This window comes from Epinephelus lanceolatus, chromosome 10 (genome assembly GCF_041903045.1).
Source record: "Epinephelus lanceolatus isolate andai-2023 chromosome 10, ASM4190304v1, whole genome shotgun sequence".
Taxonomy (NCBI): domain Eukaryota; kingdom Metazoa; phylum Chordata; class Actinopteri; order Perciformes; family Serranidae; genus Epinephelus; species Epinephelus lanceolatus.
The window spans coordinates 43835896-43852017 of record NC_135743.1 but is presented as its reverse complement, the minus strand read 5'-3'; the positions used below and the strand labels follow the sequence as shown (position 1 = coordinate 43852017).

General features: G+C 38.0%; 1 long non-coding RNA gene and 2 pseudogenes across 3 annotated transcripts; 2 read left to right on the top strand and 1 right to left on the bottom strand.

The window, feature by feature from the left end:
* Positions 1 to 621: 621 nt before the first annotated feature.
* On the top strand, positions 622 to 3631 carry LOC144464537 (uncharacterized). Its single transcript, XR_013492246.1, has 3 exons — positions 622 to 1158; positions 1374 to 1434; positions 2914 to 3631. It is a non-coding gene; the product is annotated as an uncharacterized LOC144464537 (long non-coding RNA).
* A 178-nt stretch (positions 3632 to 3809) lies between these two features.
* On the top strand, positions 3810 to 7356 carry LOC144464439 (G2/M phase-specific E3 ubiquitin-protein ligase-like; annotated as a pseudogene). The gene is made up of 6 exons (XR_013492134.1): positions 3810 to 3826; positions 4851 to 5143; positions 5385 to 5608; positions 6158 to 6358; positions 6552 to 6741; positions 7049 to 7356. The product of XR_013492134.1 is annotated as a G2/M phase-specific E3 ubiquitin-protein ligase-like (transcript).
* On the bottom strand, positions 6810 to 14630 carry LOC144464438 (uncharacterized; annotated as a pseudogene). Its single transcript, XR_013492133.1, has 5 exons — positions 14619 to 14630; positions 12129 to 12145; positions 11853 to 11919; positions 11619 to 11684; positions 6810 to 11374 (listed from the first exon to the last, which is right to left on the bottom strand). The product of XR_013492133.1 is annotated as an uncharacterized LOC144464438 (transcript).
* Between the last annotated feature and the right edge of the window lie 1492 nt (positions 14631 to 16122).

Below are 16122 nucleotides of genomic sequence, written 5' to 3'. Positions count from 1 at the left end.
AAATCTAAATGTTAAATGTTAAATCTAAATGTTCTGGGTGAAACTAAATATTTAGCTAATATGCAAATTCACACTGCCGGCACCGGAAGTACCAAAATAAAAGCTCGAGATGTCACACTGTGTTTATAGAATCAAATAACAAATTAAAACCAACTTATCGGGGGAAATGAACACTTGAACATACATTAGCGTGATAATAACTACCTAAAATAACAAGAAACATGTTTGAAGAAATTTTATTTGACGTGTACTTTGAGTTGTTAGTGTCCCTTCTATGGAGGGTGTGGGACTTATGACCTGTGCTACAGGCAGCCACAAGGGAGCGATCGAGATGTTTTGGCCAGAACTATCCACACCCGCAACCTCCACCGGGACATCATACCGCTCGGTATACTTTCATACTCACGTAACCTAGCTAGCTGTTTGTTTGGTTTTAATCTGTGTGGTGTAATATTTCGATTTTAATTCCGATCATGGTGGCATATTACACACAACACCAACATTTTGATTTAACAAATCGCTAATTGACTTAAGTGCTAATTTTAAAGAGATAAAAAGGTTGATGAACCACCTGGTATGTTGTATGATGTCAGGGTTCACGCAGTCTTCCTGTTGCCATCAATCGATTAATAGAATAGAGACCCCATAATGGGTTTGCATTAACTGTCAACTAAACTTCTGGATCTCTTTTTAATGCACAGGTGTCTCTTTGTGTGTTTTCATTAATTTCAGGTCCCCCTGCCATCAGTTCCTCAAAGACATGCTACACACTCACGTTTTGTGAGAAAAAACAAGGCCTGCAAACACTATACAAGGGATGTTGTATGCTTGCCTTTGTCTTCAGCATCAACATTCCGCATTCCCAGGGGAGACTCAAGAGCAAAATTGGCACAAGATGGCCTTATTGGGAAGATCTCCTTTACATCTGACTGGTCTGAAGCACAACTTAGAGAAGAAATGACAGCCATTTTCAGAAGAACGTTTGCATTGTCTATGGTCCAGTCATTCCCATTTGAGTATTTGAGTACAATCAAGGGATGCAAAAGACTAATGAAACCAAATGTCTCTAGCAGTTTTCTGTGTGGTGGAAAAGAAGTTGGCTCGATTAGTTCAACCACTTGTCTCTATATAATGGCATTAATGCACAAACCTGTACAGGTAAACAGTTTATATTATAGTACACAGATTCATTTATGGGCAACATTCAATGTATTAGAAGCAAAATATACGTCTGTTGCTTTTTCTACTTCTTTATATTAATTAACGTAGCCTTTTTTCCTCCAAGTAAACTTAGTTTTAAGTACTACTAAATACGTCTGCATTGCCACTGACTTGATGGATTATACATCACACATAACATACTTTTTCTCCAGGAGGAACCTGAGGAACTCTCCGATAGTGACTTTGAAAGTCCAGTCTGCTGGAGAAGGAGAGGTGGGTCTGATAGATGAAAAAATTTAAAATTGTTGTCTTGCAACAGGTTGTAGGCGTAGTCAATAGTTATTTTCTCACTGCAATGACTTTATCACATATGTATAAAAAAATCTTATCTGTTCTATTTCTGCTCATCCCAAAATGTAGATAAGGGTAATCAGACACTCTTAAAGGCCTACACTAAGCCATTGGTGTTGTTTGTGTGGGAAGGCGTGTGTATATTGTCCCTAATGTCTTGGAATACTATCCATGGGGGCGTCTCTGCCATTGTAAGCAGTAGGGATGCACCGATTAAAATTAAACGCTTGGCCGAATACCGAGCACCGAATACCAAATACCGTTGTTTAGTATTTATTTAGTTTTTGCAGATGAACCCCCTCCAGATTAGTGTTGTCACGGTACCAAAATTGGGACCCACTGTACGATACCAATGAAAATATCATGGTTCTGAGTAGTATCACGATACCACAGCGAAAATGAGGCAGATGTGCCTTTCGTCATTCATAAAAAGATAAATCACTTTTCTATAATACATCAATGATATTTCAATGGAATAAATTACTGATTGACTTATTCATACTTCAAAAACAGCATCAATAAGTGATTAACATAGGAGAGATCAAAATAAAATAAATAAAATAAAATAAAAAAATCAACCAGCCACCCTCCTCCCCTTACAAGTAAAGAACAGTCCCATCATTAGTAAAGAACAGTCCCTAAAGCGCGGTGAGGTTTGTGGACCGTTACCTGCCACAAAGAGAGAAATGTGAACGGCTTCTTTCTCCTTTGACACGCCACATACCTGTGTGCCGCCACGCCTCAGCTGTTCAGGTACTTTTGGGCAGTCATGACGCCAAGAAGAGAACATTATTGGAGCCGGGCTTCTCCGTCGCCGGTAAGCCTTATCTTGCACCGCGAAGCACTATGGCTACCGTATTTGACAGGAATACGTATTCCTGCCTGTGTCTGTGACCCCCGTTCAACCCACAACCGGCGGGATTCGCCTTTTGTTTCTGCTGCTGGTTGAAATCTGTACTCACACAGCGTGCTGAATGATTTATTTTGCTCGAACAAAACTATTTTTAGTCGCAAATGCGAGTGCGGTGACGGACGGAGTAAAATATCACCACACTGCTGACATTTTACTCCGTCCGTCACTGCAAGCTGTTTGATTGCGTTATCAAAACATGCCGCTATTATTCGGCCTTGCTTTTCACTTATTCCACCGAATACCGAATGTGTGTTTTTTTGCAATATTTGGCCGAATATATTCAGTTACCAAATATTCGGTGCATCCCTAGTAAGCAGAAATGTACTCCCAGCACTCACTAGAACCTTACTTGAGTGATTGAGTGGATCAAATAATGGTAAAAAAAAAACGTGATTAAATAAATATATTAAACATATTGAGTACTAAGTACTTTGTTTCCTATTACTGATATATATTTTCCCTTCTTTTGTTCATAACATGTCATTTAGTGCATACAGTGTCACCTTCCACAAGTGAAAGTGAACTCTACCATCAAGAGACGGAAGGCATCAGTCAATGGATTGAAAATGACAGACAGCAAGAAAGTCCATTGTGTCAAAGGAAAAGTTGGTTAAAACACTTGTTTGTTTATATTATGTTTTTTATGGGCTGTATGGTAACTCAATCATTATTGCTTTATCTTTTTTTTCTGGCTGCCTTGAAAATGCAATTTCATCTCTGGATCAAGGCCTGTAATTTTACTGCGCAAGTTAAGTTCACACTTAAGGATTGTAGCCCTGATTTTCCACTCGCGGATAGGTTTTGGAGATTGCCCCAGATTAGATGCAAACTGGCACTCACTCCTATGAATGATGGTCACTATGTGTAAATTCAATGATGCGATCCGAGAGCTCGCTGATGCCTCGCTGACGAGATATGTAGCAGGCTGTATTAGCGACAGCTCAGGGAGCCCAGGCCTGAACTACAACCAATGAGAGCAGACACTCCTGCTGTCATCCACAGTAGCTCACGCCTTATCATGCATCTATTTATATGGAGGGGGCACAGTTTCTATCAGAATACACATAATATACACAAGCTTTTCAGTATTTGTAAACTTGTCCTCGCTGAACCACAATATGAGCAGGTAGCTTTACATTTTCATTCATGTTTTCAGCCAATAAGAGCAGACCATAGGAGCTGACATGGGCTGGAAGAGGAGAGGAGTCAAGAAGGAGAGACAGAACAGTAGTGGATCAGCAGCCAGAAAAGCCCAAATATAGACAAAAAAGACCAAAAGTATTAGTAGTCGATATAAAGTTAGTTCAGACTAGCTCCACCTCCAGCAGCTACAACGGTAACATGCTGACAAAATGTAGTTTGGAGACCAGACAGACTCATTGCCATGGTGAAAAAGATCTCGTAATGTGTGACCCCCGATCAGTCATGTAGTGTGCAAACCACAACAACACTCCCGATTACAAGACAGACAGTTGTGGAGTGTGAACAGTACAGTGATCTTCAGACTTTGAAAGTTGTGTGGTGTTACCAAAGCTTAACATAAAACGCCAACCTGACAGAACTTAGGCACCAGTTCATTTTTTGTTTTTGTTTTGTCAGCCTCAACTGTGATCACTGTAAGCAACCTGTGAATTGTATTTAGATTGAATGTCTTGATTGAGGAGATGAAACTAGGGTTATGTTGCTCTTAGATAAGATTAACATTATTACAAAAATATTTCCCGCTGACCTTTTTTTCTTCATGCAGTGCATCGTACAGTGTCTTCACCACTGAGGGAAAGTGAGGCCAGACAGCAGGAGACAGAGAGCAGCACTCAAGAGAGTGAAAATAGGGGACAGGCAGAAGACCCAAGACAGTTGTTTCCTTATAATTTGGCAGAATTTGTGTAAGATATTGTTTGGGGTTTATAGAAGTACTGTAGTGTAGATGTTGGTCTGTTTACATTATGAACCTCAGATAGAAAGTGTCCATAAAAATTATTAGGCTAATATATTTTGTCAATGCAGAATTGATATCAAATCAATACTAATAATTTAGAATTTACTTTCATCATTACATCTTTTTTTTAAAATTAAGCAGTTTGACTATAATTCTTTGAGGATGACAACATATATTTGTGCTTTCTGCTAAATTTTCTGCTGTCCCTGTCTATCTTCGTTTGCTCAGCCCTGTTTATCTGGAGGAAGATGAAGCTCTTGAAGAGGCAATTCAGCGTAGTCTCCTAGAAGACTCTGATGGACCTAGTGCTGTTCATATTTTAAAGGAAGAGTTACAAGTAATTTTTAAGTACTGTCAATATCTTCTTTACATCAGTGTAAACACTGTAAATGAAATGGAACAGTTATCATCAGCATGGTGATTGTAGAGTAAATACACAGATATCCAAAGGTCTGTTTATCTTTGTCATTGTGTTTTTTAATATAGGTCTTCTGAAATGCTGAGCAAAGAAGAAATTGCAGGCCTTCTACAAGCTCATAGTGAGAGAGTTATTACATCGGGAACAAGACAAATCTATATCAGTCGAGCCAATGTTTGGACCACAGCCTTACGTCAGTTTAAGAGACCCAGGTTTGCAGAAAGCTGTGACATGCTCTATGTCACATTTGCAAGTGACGAACATGATGCTGAGGAAGATGCTGCCGACTTTGGGGGGCCCAGACGAGAGTTTTTCCGCTTACTAGTGAAGGCTATCTTCCAGGACAGTGGAGCTTTTGAAGGTAATGAAATGATTTTGTAGTCCTAAGGCTCAGAGACAGCATTTATGGGTAAATTAATTCTGCTTTCAGATTTGGACCTGTATGGTTTCTGATATATATTTAAGAGTTTCACTTCTAACTGCATGTTGTCGATTGTGGTTGAAGGGGATAATTTATTTTGTGGTTACCTGGCCATGAATATTGGGTTGGAACTTCAGAGTACACAGTACAGAATGCGCTGTTAATTTATTTAATCTTTCAGGCACACCAAATGGATGCATACCAAGATTTAACATCCTCCACTTGCAAAATGGAGTGTATCGAATCATTGGCAGGATGATGTCTACAATAATAGTGCAAGGGGGTGAACCACCTGCATTTCTGTCCCTGCATGTAGTGGACTACATTGTGTCTGGGGACATCCTTCAAGTTCATGGGACACCTGATGATATAGGTGACCCTGAGTTAAGGGAGAATCTCAAAAAGGTGATGTGCAATATTCTGAGCTGAAGAAGTAAGCCTTTGCTTTTTCTTTGACTATTGCCTAGCCATACTGGCTAACTTTAGGTACTACTTATCCTTTAACTAATGTTAGTTTCTATAAATTTAAAACAATGGCATTTTTTGTATCAGGCTGCATTGCTGGTCTGCAAAACAAATATTCAAGATGGGACAACATTTTGTGTGAGAAATTATAATACACTGTCCTCTGATTTATTTTTATGTAAAAATATTTCCACTTTTGTGGAGAGGTAAAATTCATAATGTATTTACATGTACCATGCATGAGTACATTTTATTGTGTACTGGGCTGAGTCTGCAGCAGTACAGTTAATTTTATTTTGGGGGAATGCATTATAAAATTAATTTTGGTTTTGTTATTTCCAAATAAATAACTTAAAGTCCCAACTTTTCTCATCATAGAAAAATAATTATGAAATTAAATGCACAATCTACACTGTATTTCTGTAAATGTTGATTAAATGCAGTAATTTGAGAAAATAAAATTTTAAAGATTTGATCTGTAATATTTAGGTTCAGCATGCAACCACGCAGGATGATTTGGAGGAAGCAGTCAGCTGCTGTGACTCATGGTGATTTCAAGTTGAGGGTCTTCCACTCATAGTCACCATGGCCAACAGAGATGTGTTTGTGAAAAATGCAGCTCTATACCATGCTGTTCTGCAACGGCAGAGCTGTCTTGATCAACTCATTGATGGCTTGCCCTACTATGGAGTAAGATTTACCTCACAGTTCTGTATCATGCTTGCTTATTAACTAGCTGTAATAAAATTACAAAATGTAATTAAAGGACTTAATGTATATCACTATTAAAAAGCCACAGAGTTACATTAGTTTAAATAAAATCTTAAAAATTTGCAATATTAACCATAACTACTCATTTTTATGGTGTTGAATTTCCCTCTAGGTTTTATCACTCCTGAGAGAGAACCCCAGCTTGCGTGTACTGCTTGACATACCAGGAGAGGACAAAGATCTAGCAGCTGATTTTGTTGCTGGTGTTATCAAACCAAGCTACTCTGTACTGGGGAGTAACAGAAGAGCTAGGGAGGAGTTGATGGTGGTAAAATTCCGGGAATTTCTCCAATGTGTTGAAAGTAGGTAGAAATGTAGTGTAATGTGAAATGTAATGTAATTCAGTATATTATACAATAAGGCAATCCAGGAAATTTACAGATTCATTTTATTCTTTACAACTCATGAAGCTGCACCTACAGTATGTAATGTTTATGTACCACAAATAAGAATACAGTTATATGATATGCTTGTAAGAATATAGTTGCTTTTTCACCAAAATACCTATACATTAATCCATTAGTCACTCAGTTAGTCAGTAACTCAGTCTTTCTTAAACTTGAGTATTTTCCAGTCTCCAAGTCACCACTGGTTTTCCTCTGCTTTTAGAGAAAAAGCTGAGAGACACATTTGGAGACAGGACTCTAACCAAGGATGAGGAGGCATTCCTGAAGACTTTGAGCCCCGGTCACATCCTGGCATTTGCTACAGGGAGCAGCAAAGTCCCAGCCGTTGGTTTTCATCCAACTCCTAAATGAACATTTATTCATGATGAAAGCAAACATCTTCCCATTGCACACACGTGTGCAAATGAGCTTCACCTTTTTGTGAATGCAACAACATTGGCTGATGACGATGAATTTAACTACTGCTTCCTAGTAGCACTAAAGAATGGATCTTTATTCAGCACCATTTAAACAAATGTCAGGGTTTCACTCTGTAGTTTCTGATATGTGTTGCTATTACTTTTTGTGGTGCCTACAACTGGACTAAAGTATTTTTTTGTTTTGTTTTTTGAGACTTAACAGCTACCATTAAAAGTACACGTAAAGGCAAATTTTTTGCAAGTACAACTCAAGCAAAAGTGTACTGTCTTAGTTATGATTTTTACTGTAAATATACTCATAATTTACTAAAAAAAAAGTTCATTTGTGAGTAAAAGAAACCCTGCAGTATAATGCACCACTGTTTAGTGCAGGGCTCTCCATTTTTGTCAAAACAGGCTGCTGTTGTGCGCTGTGTACCCTCTGCCTCTCTCAAGGTAACAACACCAAAACTTTCCACTACAGCCCAGTGGTTGATTGTGTCTATGTGCAAGTGTAAGTATGTTTGTTTACCTTGAGAAGGTGATTTCATGGAGGAAGTAGTTTCATTACATTATAAAGCACTGGTTTCAGCTGCACTACATAAATGAAGCTGAAAAAGAAAGACTATAACTTGTGTTTTCCCCATCTTGCTCCACATTCTTTCTTTGCCATGTTCTTTTCATCTTGTAAAATTTTCTGTTTAGAGCTCTTTTGCAAAGAAAATGCAACATTATGTGATGTACACATGATGTGAACAAATATTTCACTTCATGATTTCTGTAAATCAACAATCAGCATAAACAGTACAGCCTGATTTAAAAAAAAAAAGGCTATAGTCATTAAGTAGCTACACTTGCACAAGAGTGTGTCACCATAGCCCCTTTTGAGTTCATTATAGTTTAAGGGCTATGGTTTGGCTGAATGTATCCCTGAGAAGGATTTATCGATCAAAATTGGAGCCTAGTTCTCAGCTATCAGCTCTGGTTTTCATTGTTTCTGTGGTTTGTCAGTTTGTATTATTAATGCTTATGCTAAAGACAATGTACTATTGTAAATCAAACTGTTGCTAATTTGACTGTTTGCAGAATACCATTAAATAATGTCCTTTTTACATGTGCAGGTACAGTGTAATATCCTCCTTGCACATACATACAGTATACTGCAACAGTCTAACTCCAACAAAGCACCAGTGATAAAAAAAAAAAGTAACTTATGCTGCCAGCGCTCTGTTCTGCCTGTAGCTATTGAGTTTAGAGTGTGCTTTAGGAGCTTTTCCACGCTGTTCCAAAACTCAATTCCTGTTTGTGGATGTGAATTACAAAAGGTGTTTACTTTTGTGAGGACTGTATTTCACCCTTCTACATACTGTAAGATGTTGTACTGTATGATTTGAGGGATATGGAATCAGTCACCTGAGTAAAAATGACTAATATAGTTACTTCAACTTCGTGATGTGTGTTTTTTTCAATGGTTGATGAATTTAACTACTGTTTCCTGGTATAATTTATGACATGAATCTTTATTCAGCAGACATCCATCAGCTGTGACACGAAGCTACGAGTTTCAAAATACATGTGAAGTTTGCAGACGTAGTTACTAAATCTGTCCATGGAAACATGATTTTTTTTTTCAGCAGATAACTTAGTTACATCCTGTTTGAGCTGCAAAGCAGTTTAGTGTTTATATGAGCAGTATTTATTCCGTTTGGGAAATCTCACAATCTCTACTTAAGCAATAATGTTAGTTCAAGTTGGCTGCTGACTCAACAGGGACTAGAAATCCTCTGTTGCTACGTCGTTACTAAGGCTTGGTCTACTTGCTGGAGTAATAAACTAGACTTCATTACGTATTGGAGTCCACTGACATGACTGATTGTGTTCCAGTTATTAGTCAGACCCCTTGTGTTTCCAGGGAAACGGAAATAACACTAGCAAAAAGTTAAGTATTTTGAGAGCAAATTTACCCAAAATATTAAGATATTTTGATTTATATCTTTGAATCTGTTAGTAACTTGTTGTATAATCGCAATATTACACTTGAGGATGTGCTTTACCTCATTATTGTCACGACAGTGATGCGGCAAGCATCACGGTAAAGCACGCCCTCTCGTGTAATATTGCTTAATTCCCTCAGCTGAGAATCTGACACATATGACGCTATTTTCAAAGGAGATGATCAGTGAGAGGTGCTTTTTAGACGATTTCAAGATGAAACTCAGAACATAATCTGGTCCGGACCAGGTTATGTTTGCAGCATAAATTACCATGGTGATCTAGCCATCTTAAAAGAGAGCTAACCTACTAATCTCGCTTTGTAGTACATCCCTCAGTTATCTTCTCAGAGATACATGATACAGATACAATAGTAATGTATGTAATGTATACAGATACAGATGTAATAAAACACTTGACAGGTGTCATTTTACTGCACCGAGTATTTTTTACTTTTAATAGCCTACTAAAGTACATTTTTCTCATAATACTTACACTTTTACTTAAGGAGCTGTAATATATTTGTACAGTATTGATGTTATAACTCAAGTTAATATTTACATTTAATTTTACATTTCTTACACTTTCAATGTACATTTCAGATGGTTACTATAGTTGTTTATAAGGTATGAAACGAACAGACTACAACTTTATACTCCATTTTCTTCAAATGTGGCAGTCATGGCACACATTGATGAAAGTTCCATAACCTTAGGAATCACAGGGTAACTTGTTCTGTGGTTCAAGCTGAATATTTGACCAAAGAAATTACATTTAGTGTAGTGGAAAACAGTTACGCATCAATACATAGAGCCCTAAAGAGTGTTATTCACTGTATCATCACTGTATCAAACATCTATATGTTGGCAAGAGGCCTCACTGCCAGAAAAAGGGACCCGCTTTAACTGTTGCAGTCCTTAAGAAGCACAACAAAACATCAATATTCGTTTCACAGCATTTAAGAATACTTTTGAAAGTACACCGTAATTGAGGCCACTGTTACCCATCTGTCCCTGTTATGCTGAGGTCACACATTGACAAGTTTATCAAAAACAAACTGCTGTGTTCTCTGAAACAATGTTTTGCCATTATTGTTGTCGTTTTGAAGAGGGTTAATGGTATCATTCAGTTCTTGCAAATCTCTGTCATTTAATGGGGAAAATCCTCTTTGAGAGTTTGGTGAGGAGCGAAAAACTACCTCTGCTGTTGGGAGTTCTGGGTTGTGAAGATAAAGCAAATAACTGTCCAGAGTAAAAAGCTGAACTGGTGTTCTATTTCCTTCAGATGACATAGAGTGATTATTATATCCAGCTTTGAATTCCTCCAAAGTGCGGTTGATTCTGGGTAGAAAGACATAATGGAGACAAAATAGGTCTGTTGCATTTTCTAAGTCTAGGATACTCAGTGATTCCAGTTCATAAAAAATAGGTGCATAAACATGGCTGCAGTTTTTGTTCAAGTCTCGGTTGAAACGCTCAATCCTCTGGTTGTGCAGAGCTTCCCGCTAAGACAGAGCCTTCACCCCTGCTCGCATGCATGTCCTCCCAGATCTGAGTGTTCTCTTCTCCATGATCAGTCCTGATGTGCAGTGGTCTACCAAACTGTCCAACAGCTGCAGTAAAGAGGTCTTTCACAGTTTCAGCTCGATTATTGTTGGAGCAGTGAAGAAACATCAACATCCTACTGTAGCCGTCTATTGCACCATGAACAACCAATTTCCACCTAATCAACTTATGATTTCCATCCACATGCCATATGAAATTTGGATGTGGGACAGAATATACTCGCCGAGCTATTGCTGTTCTTCTCCTGGCTAGGACACCAACTGGGTCCACCCTTCGCAGTGAATCTCTTAAACGTTGTCTTTGAACCACAATGTTTTGGGAGCGCAGATGCCCCATAAGCATCACTTCTCCAACATTTGGGTGTTCAGTTTTTATTTGTGACACTTTAAGATCCAATTGTTGATCACTGATGCTGTTAAATTTTGATGTTGGGATATTATAGTCTTGCAATAACTTGTAGAAAGTTGGCCTCGAGATTGAAAGAATAGACGCAGCTTCAGTAAAGGTGGTCTTCAGTGAAAGAACATGTTCAAGTTCCTCTTTAGAAATGTGATGCCTTCCTTGGTAGCCATCCTAGAACACAGCACAGAATATGACATTGAGTATGTTTCTATAACAAAGATGGGTCATTCAAGAGAGAGAATTATAGACACTATAACAGATGAGCATTCACATCTACTCATTATCTTTCTGACTAAAGACAATATATAGATTGTACTGTATGTTAATTTAAGGAACGTTTAAATTAATAAAATAGACAATCAAAAGATAGTATCAACTCAAAAAAATATGAAAATGAATATTAATGAATACTTACTGACTGACAGGTCACTGGGGCGAAGTCTGTTGCTGGTATAGATGTGGTCGTGCTGGTGCTGGAGCCCTGAGGAGTTTTAAAATAGAAATAAAATACCAAAGACGTTATTATCTTGTAACATGTTGGTGTTGTGTGTAATATGCCACCATGATCGGAATTAAAATCGAAATATTACACCACACAGATTAAAACCAAACAAACAGCTAGATAGGTTACGTGAGTATGAAAGTATACCGAGCGGTAATGATGTCCCGGTGGAGGTTGCGGGTGTGGCTGCTCCAGGTGTATTGCTGGTGGAAGCCTGAAGAGACATTTACAAAATATTAGCGACATTTTCTTTGGTGTGTTTTAACGTTAATATGTCCAGCGGTCAAAGGAAACGAAACAAATGTGCTATGCATGATGTGCACTGATGCTAGTAGCAAATCTCTACTGTGCTAACGTTAGCTAGTTTAGTTAAGTTAGCCTTGGTAACAACCTAATGCTACGCGAGTTGGAAAACAAACTTACCGAGTGTTGTGGAGGCTCTACAGCGGATACTGTCGCTGTCGATGTACTGCTAAAATTCTGTATTGCCGCCAGAACGGCCCGTCCAATGTTTTCAGCTAAATCGGACATGTCGACATGTTGGCAAGCAGCAAGGAGCATGGAGAAAGTGGCCAACAGTGGGTGGGTGGGGGCGAGGGTAGGATAGTGCTGGCCAAAACATCTCGATCGCTCCCTTGTGGCTGCCTGTAGCACAGGTCATAAGTCCCACACCCTCCATAGAAGGGACACTAACAACTCAAAGTACACGTCAAATAAAATTTCTCCAAACATGTTTCTTGTTATTTTAGGTAGTTATTATCACGCTAATGTATGTTCAAGTGTTCATTTCCCTCGATAAGTTGGTTTTAATTCGTTATTTGATTCTATAAACACAGTGTGACATCTCGAGCTTTTACTTCCGGTGCCGGCAGTGTGAATTTGCATATTAGCTAAATATTTAGTTTCACCCAGAACATTTAGATTTAACATTTAATATTTAGATTTAGATTTAACATTTAGATTTAACATTTAGATTTAGATTTAGATTTAATATTTAGATTTAACATTTAGATTTAGATTTAGATTTAGCATTTAGATTTAACTTTTAGATTTAGATTTATATTTAATATTTATATTTAACATTTAGATTTAGATTTAGATTTAGATTTAATATTTAGATTTAACATTTAGGTGCCACATTTAGTATTTAGATTTAACTATTTAATATATTTCTAAGTTAACAAATATTGCTGTAAATGTGGTAAAAGGTGACATTAAAAAATTCACAACACTTTTTTAAACATTGTTTGAAGCTAAATGTGGCAAAATGTTGATGTTATTTTCAGCATGAGCCACAAACGGCACCCCATAGTTTTACTGATATTTCTTATCCCGTGCGAATTGGCCATTAATATTACTGACATCCTGTGATAAAGTGACATTACCCCACGTGCCCATATAAAACTAATCCCGTCCGAATAGTGTTTAAGATTAATTTTCACAGCTATTTCAGAACTATTCTTATTTATACTCTAAAATGTTTTTTGTCTGTCTTGCATTAGCAATACTACTGCATTATTAGTGTTTTTAAAGGCAGCAGGTATAGGTCATGCCATTTTTCTTTATCTTGATTAATTTTGCACATCTTGGCTGTCATATTTGATGATGTGTGCATGCAAAAAAATCAAAGCTACATTGCATCCCCCTTGTTAAAAATTAACAATTCGACCACTGTATATGAACACACACACACACACACACACACACACACACACACACACACATATACATACATATATATACATATATATGTATGTATATATATATACATATATATATATATATGTATGATTCGCTGCATTCTCGTATTCAGCTGTAATCTAATGGAGCAAAAACGCACTTGGCAGCAACTCAAAATCAAACGCAAAATATTGTACAGTCTAGTGAAAGTTTTGCTTATACTTCATTCTGTCAATATTGGGCTGAGGTTAATTGAATTGCTGAGAAATGACTTCGTATTCACGTAATCTCCTTTATTCTCAGATGGAGCTATGATGGCATGTGAGTCCCATAAATGAGCCAATTACACTACGGAATCTTTGAATATATGAAAAGTATTCATAAATCATTGCATAATGTAATGTAGATTTATTTCTTATTAACACTAACAAACCTGCAGTTCTGTAGAATTCCTCTTTTTTTAAAGATTATTTTTTGGGCCTCTGATGCCTTTAATGGCAGGACAGCATAGTGTTAAGGGGTGAGAGAGAGAGGGAAAGACATGTAGCAAAAGACTATAGGCTGGATTTGAACCTGCAGCTGCTGCAATAAGGACAAAGCTTCTGTACAGTGGGCTCCCGCTCCATCCACATATAAGACTCCTTGCATTCCACTGTAAAATAATTAAGACCGTGATGATCCACCAGCCCATGTCTGAATGAGTTAGATGTTTATCCAGCTAACATTTCCTCCACTGCTTCCCAGCTTATCCCCTCAAGTCCAAGATATTTCTCAGCTGCTCTCACAATAATCTTTTCTTTTCAGTTTTCCTGCTTGTTTGTGCCGAACAATTGATCACCTCAACCATAAACAGCACAAATTCATTCTTGCCCACAATCAGCGTATCCTCCTTTATGTCTGGTTTAGCACATCCTCCACAAGGTCTGCTGTTACTCTCTACTGCCGCTGGTTTAGAGGCATCCGTTTGCACTGTCTTTACTTTCTTCACTGCCTCTGCATATGAAATCCCCAGGGAGATTATGACTCTCTGCACCTCAGCCGTTTTCTTGCTTGCGCAGAAGTATGCTCTCCTCCACAGTTGCAACACTTTAGCTTAGCCCCTTCTTCACATTTGCCGTACTCGTGCTCACCTGCACATCTACCGCATCTTTGCTTGCCTTCGCAAACTGCCGCTACATGACCATACTTTTGACACTTGAAGCATCGCAGTGGTGGAGGAATATATGGCCTCACCTCATAGCTCATAGCTCATATATCCTATATTATATACACTTTACTCGGCAACCTAGATTCATCAAATTTAATCAATACAGACAGGCTGGATACTGCTCCCATGAAAACACCCAGTAAAAATACTGAGTCATATTCATGTAATAGATATTGGGTGTAAGTGCAACATTTTGCACACAGTTGTATTATAATGGTTTTGGAGCATTTACATTTTTGTTGATTTATTTTATTTATGTTTAACATGATGAAGCTGACTAACTTGTGTTGACATTATGGCTGTTCTTTAGCCTTTATACATTCAGATGTTGTTTAATGAATTACACAACTGTAAAACATACAGTATGTTTTCCTCAGGCTACAACAATCAAAATCTATGACTGTTGCATCTCAGATTGTCCCACTGTTCACGTCTTGCATCAATATATTTTTTGTCAGATGACAAGTAGTAGAGAGCAGGGATCGACCAATAATCGGCCGATATTCAGCATTTTTATGATAATCGGCATTGGCCGTTTTTTCCACCGATAGCTGATAAAATACGTTTATTTTAATTAAAACATGCTCCTTTGGCTCTCATGCAGCCGTCTCTCTCTGCCTGTCTGCCTGAAGTCTCCACTCTGTGGTGTGTAACAAATGTCCCGCCTACAGCCCCCACTGATTGGCTACACGGCACAAGTGAGTGACAGCCAATCAACACTGAAGGTAGATGCAGCGCTGCAGGCAGCGGCACAGAGAGAGAGGAGCGGAGAGAGGACTGCTCCGTGAAGCAGCAGTGTGATGTCTGAAGGTAAAGCAACAGAAAATGTCTAAGTTGCAATATGAAATCCTCTATGCTGAAGTTTTAAAGACACCACTGCTGATGCTTGATAAACACGCCATTTTCATACTGTATCTCAGTGTCTGTTCCCCCCCTCACGCGGTTGCTCACGAGTCGCAACGGGCAGCCATTGGAAACAATAATGTCGTCTAAAACTACTTAACATCGGCTGCTAAAGCTAACGGACATGTAGAAGTTGACTTCAGTGCATTTCAGCTGTGTATGGTCGGTATGGTGCTTGCTTGTGTGTGTGTGTGTGTGTGTGTGTGTGTGTCGCGCTGAGAAGAAACTGTTGTCTGTGTGACAACAGTTTCTTCTCAGGGCGACTGTGTGTGTGTGTGTGTGTGTGTGTGTGTGTGTGTACATGCACGCTAGCTTCAGCAACTGATGTGAAGTTGTTTTGTAGGCTTCATTAGTTCATTTAGACATGCATTTAAAAAGTATAGAAGAATATCAATTAAATTTATTTATTTTATTATTTATTTTATTTTATTTTATTTTATTTATATACTTTATTAATCCCCCTGAGGGGAAATTCAATTTTTACTTGGCATTAAAGTAAAAGTACTCATTTTGCTGAAAAAATTAAATGTGACTGGAATATTAAATACATGTAATTACAAATTACTTTTACTAAACTACTAAAGCTATCAATAAATGAAGTGAGCCAAGGTTCCTGTTCCTGCCACC